The 17,800-nt window shown below is 39.1% G+C and overlaps 1 long non-coding RNA gene across 3 annotated transcripts in view; it reads left to right on the top strand.

Annotated features, from left to right (window-relative positions):
- The first annotated feature begins 591 nt into the window (after positions 1-591).
- The window catches only part of LOC138111647 (uncharacterized), a 41,326-nt gene continuing 24,117 nt past the window's right edge, over positions 592-17,800 (top strand). Inside the window, exons 1-4 of one of the 3 annotated variants that reach the window (XR_011151410.1) lie at positions 592-658; positions 2,168-2,301; positions 3,226-3,310; positions 11,918-12,316. This is a non-coding gene — a long non-coding RNA (uncharacterized lncRNA). Of the gene's footprint in view, positions 659-2,167; positions 2,302-3,225; positions 3,311-3,684; positions 5,327-11,917; positions 12,317-17,800 lie in introns of those variants that run through there. The other 2 variants (XR_011151411.1, XR_011151412.1) reach the window with 2 other exon arrangements.

Here is a 17,800-nt window from a genome sequence, read left to right as displayed (position 1 = left end):
CTGAAATAGCTGGGAGCAACTGTACTTCATTTTTCTCATGCTAATGCTTTGCCTTTTAATTTCTGTCTTTTTCCCTTCAAGGCTGTTTTTACTCCAAACTTAATGGAAGGAGGACTAAAAAAAATGTCTGAGACCACACCACAGAAGTGTAACCTTTAGGGAGGTGTTTGTACTGGTGCAGAACCACTTTTGTAGATCTTGTCACACAGCAGTGATTCCCCCATCATGAGCTGCAGTCACAGTCCCATTGGTGGTCTCTTCCAGCTTGTGGATGCCTTGCTGGTCTCAAGTAGCAGTGCACATTTCAGGTCAAAAGAAAAATAATTATTTTTTCTTATCTGTTGGACAAATTCCTTAGGAGTAGTACACAGACCTCAAGATCTATGCAAATTGTGTGTTGAGTCTGATCTCCTATAAAGTTAAGTACTAGGGCCTTATGTAACCTTCAGGTTTAAAACACCATTCTGTGATTTAGTCCTGGATAAAAATTGATTGGACTCATATGTTGAGTTTTAACAAGCACCATCCAAACACACCTGACTTTAATATACAGTTGACAGACCCACCTTTGACTATTTTCTAATCTTCCTCCTTACAAGGTTAGAGCTGTTTTTAAGATAAGCCTAGTGTTAAAGGGAGAGGTAGAGATAGTGACAAGGTAAGTGAGTCAGATTTACCGCAAGGATTAAAATAAAGTAAACCTTGAAAGCAAGGGTGATGTGACATGCAAGGTTTATTTTTTTTTTTAATCCAAAACCTCTTGTTTCTAAAAATAAAAAGTTTTGGAAAGAGAACAATTTGCTTGCTATGAGGGGAAATGGGCCAGCTGCTTAACAGGACACAGCAATTCTAAACAGTCTTCCTCAGGAGGGGAAGCAGAATGTGCTACTCAGTTGAAGTTCAAGGGCAATTTATAGAGGCAGAAAATAGTATCTGTTACTCCAGACAGACCATGACTAAATTAAAAGGGATTATATTTTGCATGTGTGAAAAAAAATTCAGTAGAATTACTGGAACCTGGTGGTAACCGGCTGGAAACCCATAGCTTTTGTTCTAGATCATTTTGCATTTAATATTTTAAATTGTAAATTTGGAGTGTTCATCTGCATTGGGCAATATCCTTGGGATGCTGGGCTTACTTGGGCCAATGAAACCTGCGGAGGTTATTGCAACCTGTTGCAGGCCTATGTAATTAGTAAGATTGGATATCTTCACCTCTCTGGGCATTTTGATTGCAGTCATATTTTTTACTGTAATTTAGAGGAAACTGCAATGCTTTACTACATTTATGGGTCCTTTCCTTTCCAAAAAGTTTTGCTTTTTGGCTCCTTCCCCATTTTTCTCCCAGTCACCCACCCCACACACTCACAGAGCATAACCACAAATCTCAGCACTTATTTTCTTAGCAGCTAAGGGAAGTGGTTGAGCATGCTGAAACTGAAACTCAAAGGGTACAAATTCCTGCAGGTGAGGCACAGACATTTACAAAATGTATGAACTGTGATCTAAGAAATCTCTGGCAACAAAGACATGCTCTATCAAACATGGTATTACTTAAGGTTTCTTTTGATACTTCATATTACTTTAATGCATTTTCTAATGTGTTAGTGGAGTAGAAGAAACAGAGCAACATCTAGGAATAAACTGTCTTCAACCATCTTTTCAGTTTCTAGTTATGCATAATGTGTTTCTGCTGTGAAGATGCTATTTTATTTTTGTGATATTTAGGTCAGTTTCTTAAGTATGAGTATTTTGCAGAGAGCATATTTGAGTGTATGCATGTTTATTAAGAATGTCAACATTTCATGAACTAGTTTTGATATTACATTCTGCATTCAGACAGTCCTGCTGGGTTTTCTAAGGGCAAATGGGGAGGTGGGAGGGGGTGAAGGCATTATTATGTTATCTCTATGGAAAAATTATTGGGTGGATGGATGGATGGATGGATGGATGGATGGTCTGCAGCTGAAATTTCTTGAGATATATATGAACTGAGTAAAGATGGTCAAATGTTCTTTTAAACAAAAGAATAGTTTCCCAAGGATCTGGTTAACCTCCCCCTCCCCCATTTGTTTTCTCCAAGAACCTAGAAATATTGCTATGTTATGGTGTTTTTTGAACTTCTGTTTTGTCCTCTGTAAGTCAGTGCCTCCTCTCCTGTCTGCAGCTCTTGCTTTACTGTGGTGTGAGAGTTTCCAAGTGGAGGATGCTGTCAGCTCAGTTAACAGGGAGCATCACAAAATGCAGACTTGTCATCTGAAAGATGAAGGGAACAAAGAAGTATTTGAATTGATCACTGAGGTAGTATTTCCACACCTCCTTTTTTATGTTTGCATGTGTTAATTTTCAGCCTAAAACTGAGAATATTTTTGAGGGATGGAAACTGAATGTCCAAATGCCCAATGGTAGAGCCATTTATGCTCCTATCAGAGCAGTGGTGAAACCTTTGGACCTTACTGAGAGGCAGGTTCGGTAGGATCTGATTCAGTTTATTTTGGAGGAGCTGAGTCAGGCCCTTAATTAAAAGCATTGAGAGAATTTTTAGTGCTAAGGAGACCAGTTTCCTGCAAAGAGCTTGCAATTATGCTCCAAATGTATCCTGCACGGAGGCATGTTTTGCCTTTACTTCAATGCTGCAAGTCAAACCATCACATTCCAGTCACAAACAGTTTCAAAATTATCCATCCTCCTTTGCCATTTTATGGAGTGCTGCTAATACGATGGAATGGGCACGAGAAGACTTCCCTGTGCCAATTTGAACAAAAAGGTTTTGGCTGCCTTTCAGACTGAAAATAGTAGGTGCTTACATTTTTAATCACAGCATGAGCAAGAGCTCACGTACACACATACACGCACACAACACACTTGCTCTGACGTGTGAATGTGGGTCTGGAGGATTGTTGTTGACAGCAGGGTCACATTCAACAGTGGCTGTCCGATTAAACAAAAGTAGGCTACAGCATGGCAAACAAATTGTGCTCTGGGTTTCTGATCTATCAGGAGCCTTGCCAAAATGCCAGCTAGCTGAAAAGGAGATTTCATTGTTTCTAATGAAACATGCTGTGCTCACTTGTCTAGTGTGTGCTTTAGGAAGCAAATGCACAGTTCCCCCTGCGCTGCCGGCTCCTTCTCCTCACACATTAAACAACTGCATTAGATCTTTCCCAGCAGCTTTATGTATAGTTTAATATTTACATGTGGGGAAATAACTTCTCTATCTTACAGATGTGCTGATTTCTGTGCAATTTGCGGTTACAGAAAAGCTATACTTTTGATAAGAGAGAAATCTAAAAAGAAGCACTGTGTCCTCGTAAGTAGCCTCATTATTATCTTAAAAACAATTCCTTGCACACATAGACATAAATCTATGTGTATGGGCTTAATGTCATAAGATTCTTGAGTAGTATAGCATGTGTACAGAAGGTTATTGTGGGAATTCTTTTTGTTGTTGCCTAACTGCAGATGAAATAGTGGCACTTCCTGCTACCGTAATGTACGACTCCCTGCCAAAACACCTGTTGTAGACCAAAACTCTTATGCTTAATACAATAAATAAGAATCTCATTAATTGAAATGATTCTTATTTAACTGTGGAGTATATCAGCTAACATTAAAAAGGCATGATCAGATTTCCCTGTGGCCTCCAAGCTCAGTTGACTAATTTTTAAACTCTGAAAATTCTAGATGGGGAAGTAGATAAGGAGAAAGCATTCATGAACAGAAGATGATACCAAAAGATCTTGCAAGCAGGGTCTGTCCCTGTGTGTGTTGAACAAATGATGCTTGTGGGGCATGGTCAACAGTGACTAAAGAAGGGACAGCAAGAACTTTCAGAGGTTTAGTAACCATGATTTATGTGGAAATCTTGGAAGAACCGAGTCTATCTAATCTAAAGAAATGAGTAACAGCCTTAAGGTAGATCCAACATGGTACGAGTGCAGAGGGGAAGGACCTGCAGAATCCCGACCTGCTGCAGCAATGTGGTTAAAACACAGCAAGGGGGTCTTATACTAAACAGTAAAGCTGCTTTTCAGGCTATGTACAGTCAACTCTTGGAATGGATTCTGTGCAGTCCCTGTCCCTGGAGGTTTTACACTTTTAGAGTCCCATGGAGAAATGGATTGATTATTCTGGAGGAGAGAAAAGAGTATGGACTATGCATCCTCTTGAGAAGCTCCTGGTTGTGAACAGGGGTGTGATTTATACCTGGTGTTCATGTGACTGCCACAGCTGTTGCTACCACAGCAAAAGGATCAAAGTCAATTTGCTGTCCCAGTTGTACCATAGATGTGTTTCCACGTCAAAGAGCATCTTTAACACTTTCCTTCAGAAGAATAACAAATACTGCTCAAAGTGACAGCCTGTAGCAGATGGTAGGTTTCTAGAGGTGACTGCAGCAAAGATCAATTTCTGTCTTTAGTGGAGGGGCTTTAACAGTTACAAACAAATCAATTCCTAGTAAACATTGGAAATGTGATGTGGAAAATGTACATATCGAGGGGTCACCTTTCAGAATTATTTTACTCCAGCAGGTGGGCATCTTTTTAAGAAACCTTCTAGTGCCTAGCTAAATTCACAGTGACAGCAAAATACAACACTCTTCTAGCTATTTACTTTATTGATGCTGGCTTCAGCTGATGCTCTTGAAAACTCTTCCTGTGATTTGTTATAGGACCAGGTAGACCTTTTCAGGATAATTGCAAAGCACTGTGCTATTTTGTTAAATGCAGCATGTTCTTCAGGAGTATATTTGTTTTAATAAGGCTGGAGAGATGAAAACTTTGACTTTTTCTAGTGCTTTATGCTTAAGTCATGAAGTCATTGGCCTGCGATGAGACCATTTTGTCGGAATGAGCTGCTGAGACATGAAGTTGGCTTAGCAACTTTACAAGTCAGTCTCCTAAGAAAATATATTCCTCTGTGTTTTTTCTCTGGTGAAAAAGACATCAAAATACTTTGTTTCTGCAAAAGGCTGTCAGCTGTGGTTGGTTTTTTTTTCCATGGAAGAGAGGTGGGGGGGGGAAGAAAAAACCTTGAAAATTACTGCAAAAGAGAGGGAAATTTTTTTATTTAACAGCATGTGAAGTACCTGAAGTGCTTGCTGCTTTCCCATGACACTGTATTGCATTGCTCCTTATGCTTTGTTAATGTGTTTCTTTGTCCTTTATCTTTACCCAGGTCTGAAAAGACAGTGTTTTAACCTTCAGGGTTGTGCAAGGCATATAAAGTTACTGTTATGCTTTTCCTGGGTTGCAAGTCAGATAGACTCTCCTGACTGATACCTATATATAATGTAAATTAGCACTTTGCTGTAGGGAGAAACTGATCATCCCTTTTATTCTTCTAGTAATTTGTATTAGGCTGTTGGCCCATCTTAAACCCAGATCTTAACCTTTTTCTGGACTCTCTCATTTCTACCCTCTAACCCCTACTTGTCTATTTACTGTTCTTGGATTATAAACAGTAAGGGCCCTCTATTTATTCAGTAGGTGTGGTGGCCCACTGGTTTACGGCATAGTTGTATCAGCTTCCACACTGCAGCTTGGCTAAAAGCATGTGGGGATGGGAATAGGACAGGGTTCCCTGTCCGTCCTCGCCTCCCATCCCACGTGTGACTTATGCAGTAGGCTGTCAGAGTACCTGTTCCTAATGCTCCCATAGCTGGACTGCATTGCAGTCTGGACTACATACTCCACAACATACTTTAATAACACATCCTAGATTTCTGTTTAATTAGGATACATATTTTAATACAATTTTTTTTCCTGCCTGTATGTGAGAGATACTCAGTGGCTGTATGGTTGGGATGTACTTTGGCACCTGACACAGCTCAACAGCATATCTGAAACTGGATGTGAGAAGGAATAACAATCATGCTACTCTTTGGCACAACTTTCTAAACTCCCTCCTAAGCGAGGGTTTAGACCACTACCTTTCTGCCTGTATCAAGCAGAAAGCAATCTGCTTCTTACCTTTATTCCCTGCTGATCTTGTTTCTAAGCTGTGGCTGTTTTGGAAAACGGAAACTTCTTTACAGTGTAGAAAGACCAGACATTATATATTGTACTCTTTCTCTGTGTCTGTGCGTGTAAAACTATTCAATTGTGTCGTAACTTGGAATTCTGAATAGTATTCCTTCATTAATGTGTTTAGAGAGCTTATATTTCACACTGTGTTGTAGTGTACTGCCACAGGAAGGGTTTTATTATTTATTGAATTTCTTCCTGAATAAACATAAAAATCCAACAGAGGAAGTATTACTGTTCAGATAGGCAAGTAATGTTCATAATAACTATACTCACTTCACGTCACCATTCAGGTCATTATTTTAATGTTATTTTTTTCCTGACTTCAGGAATAAAAGATTATTTGAAGAAGCTTTTAAAATAATTTTATTCCTTTCTTTCTCTGATCACATAGGGCTAGTCTACACACAAGTTGATACCAAGAGCATTGAAAGTATTTTGGTGTTAAGTCTGCTTATAGATTGTTATTTCCACTTAGCTTTGAAGTCTTGCCTATCCAAAGAAAATTACTACTGATGACCTGTGAGCAATGTATACAATTGAGCTGGTAATGAACATAACTGGTCTGCAAGTGTAAACCAGGATAAACCATAAACCATGTTTTACTCCTTGCAGGAACTGTGGCTGAAATACAGTTGAACACAGAGATTTCTTACTACTGACTTTAAAGCTTTGTTTTCTAACTGCAGACATTTGAGGGCGCTCTGCTTTTTCCCCACGAGTGTTGCCTTCTACTTCCTCTCGTGTTGTGTGAGAAGTGTAGCAGTCTCCAAAGCCCTTGGGTCTTTCCAATGCTACACCAATGGCAGACTGGGATGGGAGGTGATGCTCTTGGCTCCACAGGTGGACATCCCACAGCTGATAAGAACTGTGTTCCCTTGAGACTGCACACACGTTGTTCGGGTGATCCATTTTCTAAGGTTGCTCTGGCAACCCAGGTATGCATGAACAAAAAATATGGTTATTTCTTGTTAGACATATTTGGTTGCCTTGGTAACAAGAGAATAATTCATCTGAAATGCAACTGGATAGGATAATTGATATATTTTGAGGGATGCCTACAGGCAATAATAGGGATTTGTCTGCCACCAACCGTTCCAGACTTCAGAAAAAATAAGTTTAGGCTCTGAAACAGGAACAAGCGTGTTTTCTATGAGTCTGGATGTAAAGGTAATACTGTTCTTCCTTGTGCCTCTGAGGGATCCTTGATGGACTTCTCTGCAACTTTAGTGCAGATCAAACTGCATCTATGATTTCTTTTGAATATTTATTTTACACAATCCAAAGAGTTTAGAAAACCTCTGAAGTAATGAGCTCCCACTATTGTTTGGTTTCTTTGTTCTATGAATGAAATGCCTTGCAGCAATCTTGGAGGCTCCTGTACAGGAAATTCATATTGACACTGATGACCCATTATTACAGATACTAATGACTGACTACCAGGCCTAAAAGGCATTAAAGCCCCTGGTTGCTAAGCTGGCTCACTGTACTCCAGTCTTCATTGAAAATGTATGAATTTTGATCATCCAGTATTTGATGTTTACTTAAATGGCCTCATGTTTTCAACACCTTGTTAACTTTCTTCCAAACCCTGTGCAGGACACAGTAAGACCTACTCCCCAGTCAATGAGAGGTTAAAATCTGATCTATGTTCATCTCCTTCCGCACAAAGGCTGACAGGGAGGGGTGTAAGAATGGCATGGGAAAACAGATGGGAAAAGTGCCTGTGGGAAGACTGAACAGATGACCCTGGGGTCCTGAGACTTGCTGGGTACATGCTGGAGCACAGCTCTATCTGACTTCATAGCTAGTTAATTCTCTTCTTGTAACACTAACCTTTTCAGCCATGATTTTCCTGCTAAGTTGTTCTGCCCTAGGCTTTTTTCTCTCACCTGACTCAAGAGTCTGTCCTTCCATGACTGGTATCTTGTCTTCTCCAGTAACTTCTTCTGCTTGCAAGCAAGATATAAAGCTGGCAACTAACTTAAACAAGGAATGTTCAGACTGGTTTTAAGGCTGTTTATATGAATTCATCAGAAGCTTGACAGTTTAATAACATTTCTGGAATATAATATCAATTATCCCTGACATTTTATTAATTTCACCTTTTTCATTCGGGATATGGAATCTGATAGCAAGAAAACTCTCTATTCATTTTAAACTAGCTCTGAACCAGGTAGAGCTCACAAGGATATCTGTTTTCCTGGAAAGGAAAATTATAACTTTTCAAAGTTTCCCAGGAATATAAATTCCAGCAGTGACAGATCACAAGGTCAATATAATTAGAAAAAGGAAGTATTTACTATAATATTGCAAGGCACCAAATGGTGTATGCTTTCACCTTGAGGACCCTAGAAGGAAAATGTTTCCAGAAAAAGAAAGTTAGGACCCTAATGAAAGCAGAAATACTTTTCATTCCCTCAAGACACTGTTTATTGTGTTAGTATACAATCCATCAATGCAGTAAATAGAGTCAATAAATAAGGTAGTCATCTAACATCAAGATTTTGTGCTAAGGGAAATATGGTTCTCTTTCTAGCACAAGACAAGATCTTTCTTTAGTCACAGACAAGGACAGCCTGAATGGATAATGTCTGTACTTGAATCCTTATAATGAAATTTGCAACTGTCCAGCCATTGAAAATCCTTCTAAATTTATCTGTGCAGCACTATAAACTACATGAGCCTGCAAACTTGTGACTTTTAGAATTCACAAGTAACTTTTCAAGCCATGCAAATAGGTAATATTTCTTTATCAAAGAAAATGTTCAGTTCACTCTTCAGCTGAACAATTATGAGTATTAAATCTGTAAACAAAAGTAATAAAAAAGAGTATCTCCAGTGAGGAATTCTAATACTAATGCAGTAGATGGTGTTATGTTAGCTCTTGTTAACCTCTCTATTATTGTGTCTGATCTATTGCAATCTATTTTCCTGCAATAAATAAGCATCTTAGACTTCAATTTTCCTGCAGAAAATAAAAAGTACTTTTTTTTAGTTGACATAATGAGCTCAGCCTAAAAATACTCAGGGTTTTCCTTGTTTTATCTGGCCATGGGCACTCTCTATGGAAGTTTACCTTGAGTGTTTACATGAGAATGAAAACTGGAGCATCTTATCATACAGAAATCATACCCTGAGAAACTACATCGTGCTTGCCTGTTGTATAAAGCTGAAAAGTACTGTTCTTCCTCCCTCCCGTGGTAATTTCAGAAGAGTTCCTGACATCCACACAGCTGTCCAGCTAACACAGGGCAGAATCATTTAAAGTTAAGTAGCTGTAAACCAAGTTTCAGTTCTCTTAGAAAACATTTGACATACTGTCGCAGGCTATGTTATGGTCTCCTTCTCTACATGTTTCATAAATTTTAATTTACAAATGGACAGTTCTAACACTACTCTCAATTTATTCTTTCTCTAAAGGAGCATGTAATTGATAATGCTGAGACGTAGAGTAGGTGAAGTTATAACAACATACCTGTTATTTTGTCATTATCTTCCCCATCCTATATATTTGAGAATGATTACAAATTTCTGTAACAGCCTCTTACATAGTATGGAGTTTCCTGGGAAGTTGGTAAGGCTAAAGCTTACAGAAACTTACAGCTTCTTCAAAGGTGAATAGTAAACCAGTTATTTTGAAGTTTGGTTGTACTGTCTGCCTTTCTTATCTCTCACAGTGGAAAAAGCCCCTGACACTCTGTGGGGATTCTCTTCAAAGAAAGTGGAACATGATCCACACATGAAATTGTAGCCTTCATTGAATTATTAAAAGTCTGCTGCTTTCTGGCAGCAGGGTCAGAAATCTTCAGTCCTACTCCATATTTTACCTTTCTAGGCTTTCTCTCTCTTACTACAAAATCTGCAGCTGACAAAATTCAATATAGTCTCTAAAAGGACCCCTGAGCACTGTTATAATTGTTTTCTTTGATTGCTTTGGAGATGTTGTAAAAGGAGGAACAGGGACAAAATTAAAAAAATTACTAAAACAGAGTCAAAGGTGGCAATTTGAAATGAGAAACTCCTTGACTCTTTTCCAACTGCCTTTCAGTGTTTCCATCTTCCCTCTATAGTTTCCCACTCTGCAGAAGCTGTACATTTCTTTAGGATCAAGAGAATGGTCTCCATTATTTCATGGGAACTATTTCTATGCATAAGAGATAGAAGGAACTCACTCACACTACAAGGATTTCTTCTACAACACTGCAGAGCAAGAACTGTAGAAAACATCCTGCCTGTGGTTTGCCTACTTCTGGAAGTTGAGCTCTGTTTAAAAAGAATATACAGTGTGATGAAATTAGACCCATACTAGCCATATAATTAGGAATGTTGCTGTGGAGGGGAAGTTCTGAATCACTGGAAATGCTACAGCCAGTCAACCAGGTCACGTAAACTCTTCCAACAGCTCATTGAGTTCTGTTTGAATCTAGCTTTTCTTTGTAGTTTTGTATTCCTGCTGAAATGCTGTGCTGGGGCCTTCCTGCTTTTAAGGCTAGATAGATCCTCTATCCCAGCTGACCTCTTAAGTGTTCTTTTGAAATTTATTGCTAGTTTATTCAGCTTGTTTTTGTGCTAATATTTTCCTTTTTTTCATGGCTTCTTTTCCTTTGTTTTTTTTCTCTTTTACCCCTGTTGCCTGACTCTGTTTTATAGACAGTGTACCTCTTGGTCATCAAGCTGTTAGGCAATAAAAAAATCATATCTCAGGTAAAATGTGTGCTACTCCATAGGATATCTGCTGTGTATTTCTGTTCTCTGTTCAAACTGGGGAGCCAGTTGCAGTGTGTCATGGCTTCCTTCTATCTCTCGTCTAAGTTGCCTTCCCATGGAAACTGGGACATAAAGGAGGAAGAAGGAAGCAAGGCCTAATATGGCCTTGTCCTCATGTGGAACTGGGACATAAAGGGGAAGAGCTTACAAGCTAAAGACATGAAGCATGCTTTAAGGTCCTGCAGTACAGCTACAGCTTGATTTTCTTTGAATGATAAGGGGATGGTGAAACTAATATATAGCACCCACTCTATCTGGAGTTCATGTTCTTCAGACACAGAATGGATCAGCTAGATCTCCCTAGTGCTTTGTAAGTAATTTTAATAATTTTTTGCATCTGCCCCAAAATCTTGCCCAATAGAATCCTCCTCTACAGTCTGACTCTTTCACATCTGAATTCTATCGGTATTTCATCATAGTTCAGGAGCCTCCATCCATCTCAGGTTTTCCCCATCTTTGGTTGTTACCAATAGATATATTTATAGCAAGAATGCTTGACCCACATGTTTAACCTTGTGCTTGCTACAAAGGACTTTTTCATCCCATATGTCTCACACCAGCTTTTAATGTCCTTCAGCTTTTTTTCAGTGACCTTCCTCTGTGTTGGAACCCTTATGTTCTGAGACAACAGCAACTTTTATTGCTGCAAACACATTTTTGCACCATGTTCATTAAAAAAATATGAATCAAACTTATTCTAAGAAAAAGTAATGAGACATTACCTATTAATTACCCTTCATCTCTAGGCTTCTAATTTTACTGTAATCTCCCGTTTAGCTAGTTCTTCTCCTAATTTATAATCTAATATTATATTAATCTTTAGTTTCTGACTTAATGAATCCTCTCTCATGCCACATCATTAAGTATTTTTACCAATGTCCCAGTAGATTGAATCAGCTGCCTCTTCTCAGTCTTAATAATTATTTACTTTCATGTTTAGTCTTGCTTGTTCTACTTTTAGTAAACCTGTGCAGCATTTCTTTCCACTTCCTTCCATGTCTTTAATTATTCTTTCCATCAAAGTTTTTTGTTAAAAATTGTGTCCAGTTGTGGTCAGACTAATGATCCTCTGTTATGTTTCTTCCTCTTTGCTGTTCACTGGCTGTATGACCTCCTGGAAGACTTGACAATGAATTCTATGGAGCGGACCTGCAACTTCAGAAGCTATTTCTTTTTGAGGCTTGAAAGTAACCCAGACCTTTGCAAGTTGGAATGTATGGAGGCCTTCAGCCTCGTCCTGCTCTAACACAGTACTTGTGGTTCTTATTTTTGTTCTGTTTAGCCATTCTTCCTGTACATCCCCACTCAGCATTTCCAATATACTTGAGTTAACTGACATAAAAGCACTTGGGTTTTGGTCTAAACTGTAGTTGTCATTAATATCTATCCTATTCCACCAAAATTTCAGTTCCCATCTGTACTTTACTTTTATTTATATTCTTGAGCATTTCATTGCTGCCTTTTGGAATGTCTCTGCATGGTCTAATTCTGTTTGACTTCCAATAAAATTGCTAGCAAAATTATTCCCATAAGGTTTTGTCATCAGTAATTTTCAGATTTTACCTCTTAAAATGCCTGTCAAAAGAAAGAACATGGCATCAAAACAGCACTTGTTTGTTTCTGGTCAAAAAGATACCACATCAGATTGCTGAGTTTTATCTTCTTGGATGTTGTGTTGGAAGTGGTAGTATGTTGAGTGTTTCTCTTCCCTTCCCTGAACGTTTGAAGAATTCTTTGCACAGCTCATAGATATTTTCAGAGTGATCTCCAGCATTTTGGTAAAGGGATAGAGAGGAGGAAAATGTAATAAACAGGATTTTTTTGGGGGGGGCGGGGGGGCGTGTGTGTTTCTTTGCCTAATATAAATTGTGGCATAAATCACAAATCTTTAAACAATAAGGAAGAAAAAATTAGTCAACTTTGTTGGTAGATTTTTGCTATATTTATTCTGGTTCACTATATATTCAAATGATTTTCCAGGTAACTGTATCCTTATTTTTAATGCAAAACCAACTAAGCAAAGGAGAAAAATTAAGGGCATGATTTTTTTCTTAAATCACAGCTAAAGCAAGATTGACACATTAGTCATTGTCTGAGATGGAGAGAACAGGAGGAAGAAAGGCATGACAGTCATAAGGCTACTTGTTCAGTTTGGGAACAAAAGCTTTTACTTGTTCTCAGTCCATCTTGCTCCCGTTTGGGACTTTGAAGACTATGAAATGGCAAAGTTTTCCCAGGATAAGAAAATTTTCTACTCAGTTCCAGTTATTTGCACCCCTATCCAAGCCTCAGAATTGACCCTGAGTTAATTTTGAGGCTACAGTTCCTTGTTTTATGTCTATTACCTAAGAACATATGCTGGTTTTGGTTGAGGTTGAGTTAATTTTCTTCACGGTACTGGTGTGGGGCTGTGCTTTGGATTTGTGCTGGAACCAATGTTGTTAGTTCAGGGATGTTTTTGTTATAGCTAAACAGTGCTTACACAGAGTCAAGGCCTTTTCTGCTTCTCACACCACCCAGCAGCGGGAAGAGTGGGGTGCACAAAAGGTTGGGAGGTGATGCAGCCGGGACAGCTGACCTCAACTGGCCTCAGGGATATTCCATACCATATGGCCTCATGCTTGGCAATAGAACTGTGGGGGGAAGGTTGTCTGGAGGCCACTGCTCAGGGATTGGATGCACGTTGGTTGGTGGTGAGCAGTTTTTTTCATTTGCATTACTTGTCTGTCTTGGGTTTTATTTCTCTCTTTGTTATTTTCTTTTTTGTGACAATTTTGAGTTATTATTTTTTTAAATTTTATTTCAATTATTAAACTGTTCTTAATCACAATGCATGAGTTTTTTCACTTTAACCCTTCCAATTCTCTTCCCCCCATCCCAGTGGGGGAGCAGCTGTATAGTGCTCAGCTGCCAGCTGGGGTTAGAACGTGTCAGCCCTTGGCACAGTCCAGAGGGACCTGTGAAGACACAGGAAGAGAAAGAAGAAATCCTTACCCAAAGACCTCAGGAATGATTGAGGGAAGAAATCTTGAGTAATGTGTTTAAATGCTGTTTTGAGACAGATATACAGACACACATGTTGGAGTGGTGCATAAATTATCACAAAGGTTTTCTTTCTGCAAAAGGGCAGATTTTAATTTACATCAATAACAATCAGTCAAATAGCTGGTGAAATGAATGTCAGTTTTTTGAGCTGAGTTTTCCCAAAATGATATAAATGTGCCAAGGTGCTGTGGGGCCAGCAGTAGCGGGGCTCACCACAGTGGGGTGACAGAGCAGGGACAGGCAGCCAGGATCTGTCCCACTGCCCAGCCCTGGACACTGGGTACGTCCCTGGGGATGGGCGGAGGCCTGGCTGGGATGTGAGCTGGGCTTGGTAGGGCCCTGGCCTGGCAAGGCTGGGAGGAGCTGGAGATCAGCAGATTCTGGCAGCCCCAAGGGGCTGATGTGGGGTTCTGAGCCATGGATGGGGTGTGGGGAGCCCCAGGAGCTGGGCAGGGACAGTCAGGCTCGTTAGTGCCCTCAGGGCTGTGAGGGACATTGATCCTGCTTGTGTGACCATCCTAGGCATGCTTATTTGAATATAGCATTCAGACAGGTACTGTATATTTGAAATAAAATTGGATCAATTCAGCCCTATAAATGTAATTTATGTAGTTTAGCCATCAGAATTTGGTGAAGTTTCCTGACCTCAGAGTGATACAGCACTAAGACTCATCTAGGTTCAGAAACTCACATGAAAAGACTCTGATCTGTGGTAAAAGCTATTAACAATTTAAATGAAATGTAATCAGGATTTGGACACGATGTCATGGAAGTATCAGTGAGACAGAAGCTCCTATTACAGAAGCCTGTATTTAATGTTGTAAGGGACTTAGAAATATGTTATTCTAAAACTGAACATAAGAGCCATATAGTTCAAACAAAATTATTTTCCTAGCATATAAGGATCCCAAATTTCATGAAATTCAGGCCTATCTTATTGTAGTTTTTGATCTTTCAAGAAAAAAGTGAAGAGAATTAGAATTCCTTTGCTTCCTCTTCTTGATACACTTTATCTTGCTTGGCTTTGAGTTAAAACTGTGACATTCAATTAGGTGCTGAAAATGTACTCATTGATTTGACACAGAAAGAAAAAAATATTAATAATTTCACATAAAAATACAATTTCTGCAGGATTTCAAGTCCCCACTTAATACTATAAAGCACTCTTTTTTCTTTTGTCCCTCTCCTGAAAAGATTTTGATGGGAAAATCCCATATTAATACCTATAAATATAGGTATTAAACATAGCCAGAGGAGGGAGCCTCTAATTGTCCTATGAACACAATGAAAACCTTTTGGGAATTACAGCAAAGTGAGAAACTTTTCAATTAAAGAAAAAAGCAAGCAATCAGAGGCCTTTGTTGATTCCTATAGCTTTTAATGGAAAAGCCCTCCATCTAAGCACATTTATTGTAATTATTTTTTTCAGTGACTCAGTGCCATGTCTCCATGAAATCCAATCCATGAAATACTTGCAGCTGGTGCTGCAAATGCTGCCTGTACTGCCAAAAACCTCTTCCTGCCTTCAGTCCAGGGCCTCCCTCCTTCCCATGTCACCGCAGAATAGTGCTGGTCCTTTTCAACTCAGGTTTGCTTTGCTTTTCCCCTCCTTTTGTCTTCCTTCCTGCCTTTTTCCTTCTTCCAGGCCTGTCCTGATCACAACTCCTGATGCCTACTTTATATGGCAGCAGGTTGGGGTCGGGAGCCTGGTACTGGGTGCTGTGCAAGGGAGAGTAGTGAGATGGAGGCAATGTTTGTATCAGCCCAGATAAACATCCATGGAAGCAACTCACGGGAGGATTGTGGTCATCTAAGTCAGTTCACTCTGCTTTGAAGAGTGCAGACACAGTGTTCTCTTCACATCCTGAAAATGATCTAATCTATAGCTGATGAGCAGTCACTGCAGCTTTTGATTCCTCTTTGAGGCTTTACCCAGTTTCCCTATGTGCTCCTAAATATAATATTTGAGCAAAATATTACTTAAAATTACAAACACCAGAGTAATTCAGAGTGTATATATTTTCTGACTATTATAGCATTCTGAATCTTCAAATTGCTACACCTATACAACCCTATATCATGTTTCTTTCTCCTTCAGCTTCCTGAGTCTGGGTAGAAAACTCACAAAACTATACAAAATAAAAAAAGTTAGAAAAATCTGAAATCTTAGAATTGTCTGAAATCTTTCAGAACAGTCTGAAAAGATTGCCTGTAGGTTTGAAATTGTTCCTCTCTGCATATGGCTTGCAGTGGTTAAATGCTTAAAACCTGTCTATTTCTTGTTTTGTTAAACAAACCATCCATAATTACCTTAATGTATACCATCATGATTCACTGAGCAGCAAATGAACAGAAGCCTTCTACAAACTGGCTAAAAGGAGTCCTTCAGTCCTTCCTCACCACACATGAATGACTTCCAGCAAGAATGAGCAATTACAGTTTAAGCTAAGGAGTAAGACACTGTTGTCCAAAGATGCAACAACTATTAATAAGGGACTGGCATGGAAGGGGGATTATAATCTTTACCAGTGAAGTCACTTTTTTGCCTTAATTTTGCTCTACAGTTCCCACAATGATGAGTTGTTTTAATAACAATTTGTATTTGATTACTGCCTGGGTCTGGTCAAAGCCTTAGCATGCAGTGAAAATTTTGTGCAAAGATTCCCTCCATCTGCTCCTGAACACTTTCCATTTTCTATTTGACTGGCAATATTTTCCAGGGTTTCTTCTTGCATGTGAGAGATGTGATAGAAAAAACAGCTCCCAAAACTTCCAGAGGAAGCATTCATTTAACACTTGTTCATTTTGGGACTACAGGTGCCTGTTTAACTTTCACCACATGTGGTTTTAGTTTCCTTTAGTATAACTTGTTTTAAGGGATATATCCAAGACATAATGCTCAAATCCAGATACTGGATCTTTCCAGAAACTGCAGCTCAATGTTTTGCTTTATTCCATTGCTGAAACACAATACTGTTTTCCTGAGTAACATGTGAATAAGGGCCCTAAGAAATAGATATCAAATCGATAGCTTCAAAAGTATGCAGTACAACTAAGTGGTAGTTTTACTTCATTATAATTTTTTCCTTTCTTTCATTTTTTAGCATTATATCTCAAATAAGCAGGTATGAACTGGTTCTCAAATGCAAATCTCTTCTAGCTGTTGTAGATAATCAGGCTTCGGATAAAAATCATGGCACTTCTCATTCTTATCCTCTGAATCTGTCATCTGATCTTCATATGCTTAAAATTCAAAATTCAGCTCCTTCCAAAGGTCCAGTTAGATGTTCTCAGTCTGTTGCAAGTGTTGCAAGCCTTTCACTGTAGGTTGATTATGACCATTTTGCTCAGCTGGTGGCAAATATCAATTAGTGCCTGCTTTTCCCTAGATGATATGCCTCTTGAATGTAAATGAAAGGAAGAAAATAGGCATTAAAATTTCACTCTTTCCTCTTCTGAAAGCACTGTATGAACATGTTTGTGTCAGGCAGGCATGAACTGCCATTGTCTGTTTCTCAAAACTCACTAGAATTATCTTAGTGTGCTGTACTGCAGACAAAGCTTTTCAGTGTTCAGTTCTCACTGAAGTGTTTTCCTGCCTTGGCCCCCAGCCACAGATTAATAGCCTGTAAGCAAGCTTGCTCTCAAAAATGTCAAATTTAATTGAAAAAGGAAATCAGAAAATAAAAAGTTGTCTGGCATGGCTCCTCTAGGTACCACTCTTAATAGCTTTGCAGGTTTCTCTGTTTCATTGACCAGCTCAGGAAAGCTAGGCCCTCATTGTCCCCACTGCAGCTTCTATCTGGACTGCCTGGGGCATGATCCAGCCATGGTGACATCAGAGGAACACAACGAGGTTCACTTCTGGCTCACACGCTGCACAGAGCAATAACAGGCCTTTTGTCACCTCCTTCCCCTCCCTGCATTGGCAATAAGCTGAAGAAAAGCAATAGCATGAA

This window comes from Aphelocoma coerulescens, chromosome 5 (genome assembly GCF_041296385.1).
Source record: "Aphelocoma coerulescens isolate FSJ_1873_10779 chromosome 5, UR_Acoe_1.0, whole genome shotgun sequence".
Lineage (NCBI taxonomy): Eukaryota > Metazoa > Chordata > Aves > Passeriformes > Corvidae > Aphelocoma > Aphelocoma coerulescens.
Note: the sequence above shows the minus strand (reverse complement) of the source record. Positions and strands in the feature narration are given on the sequence as shown.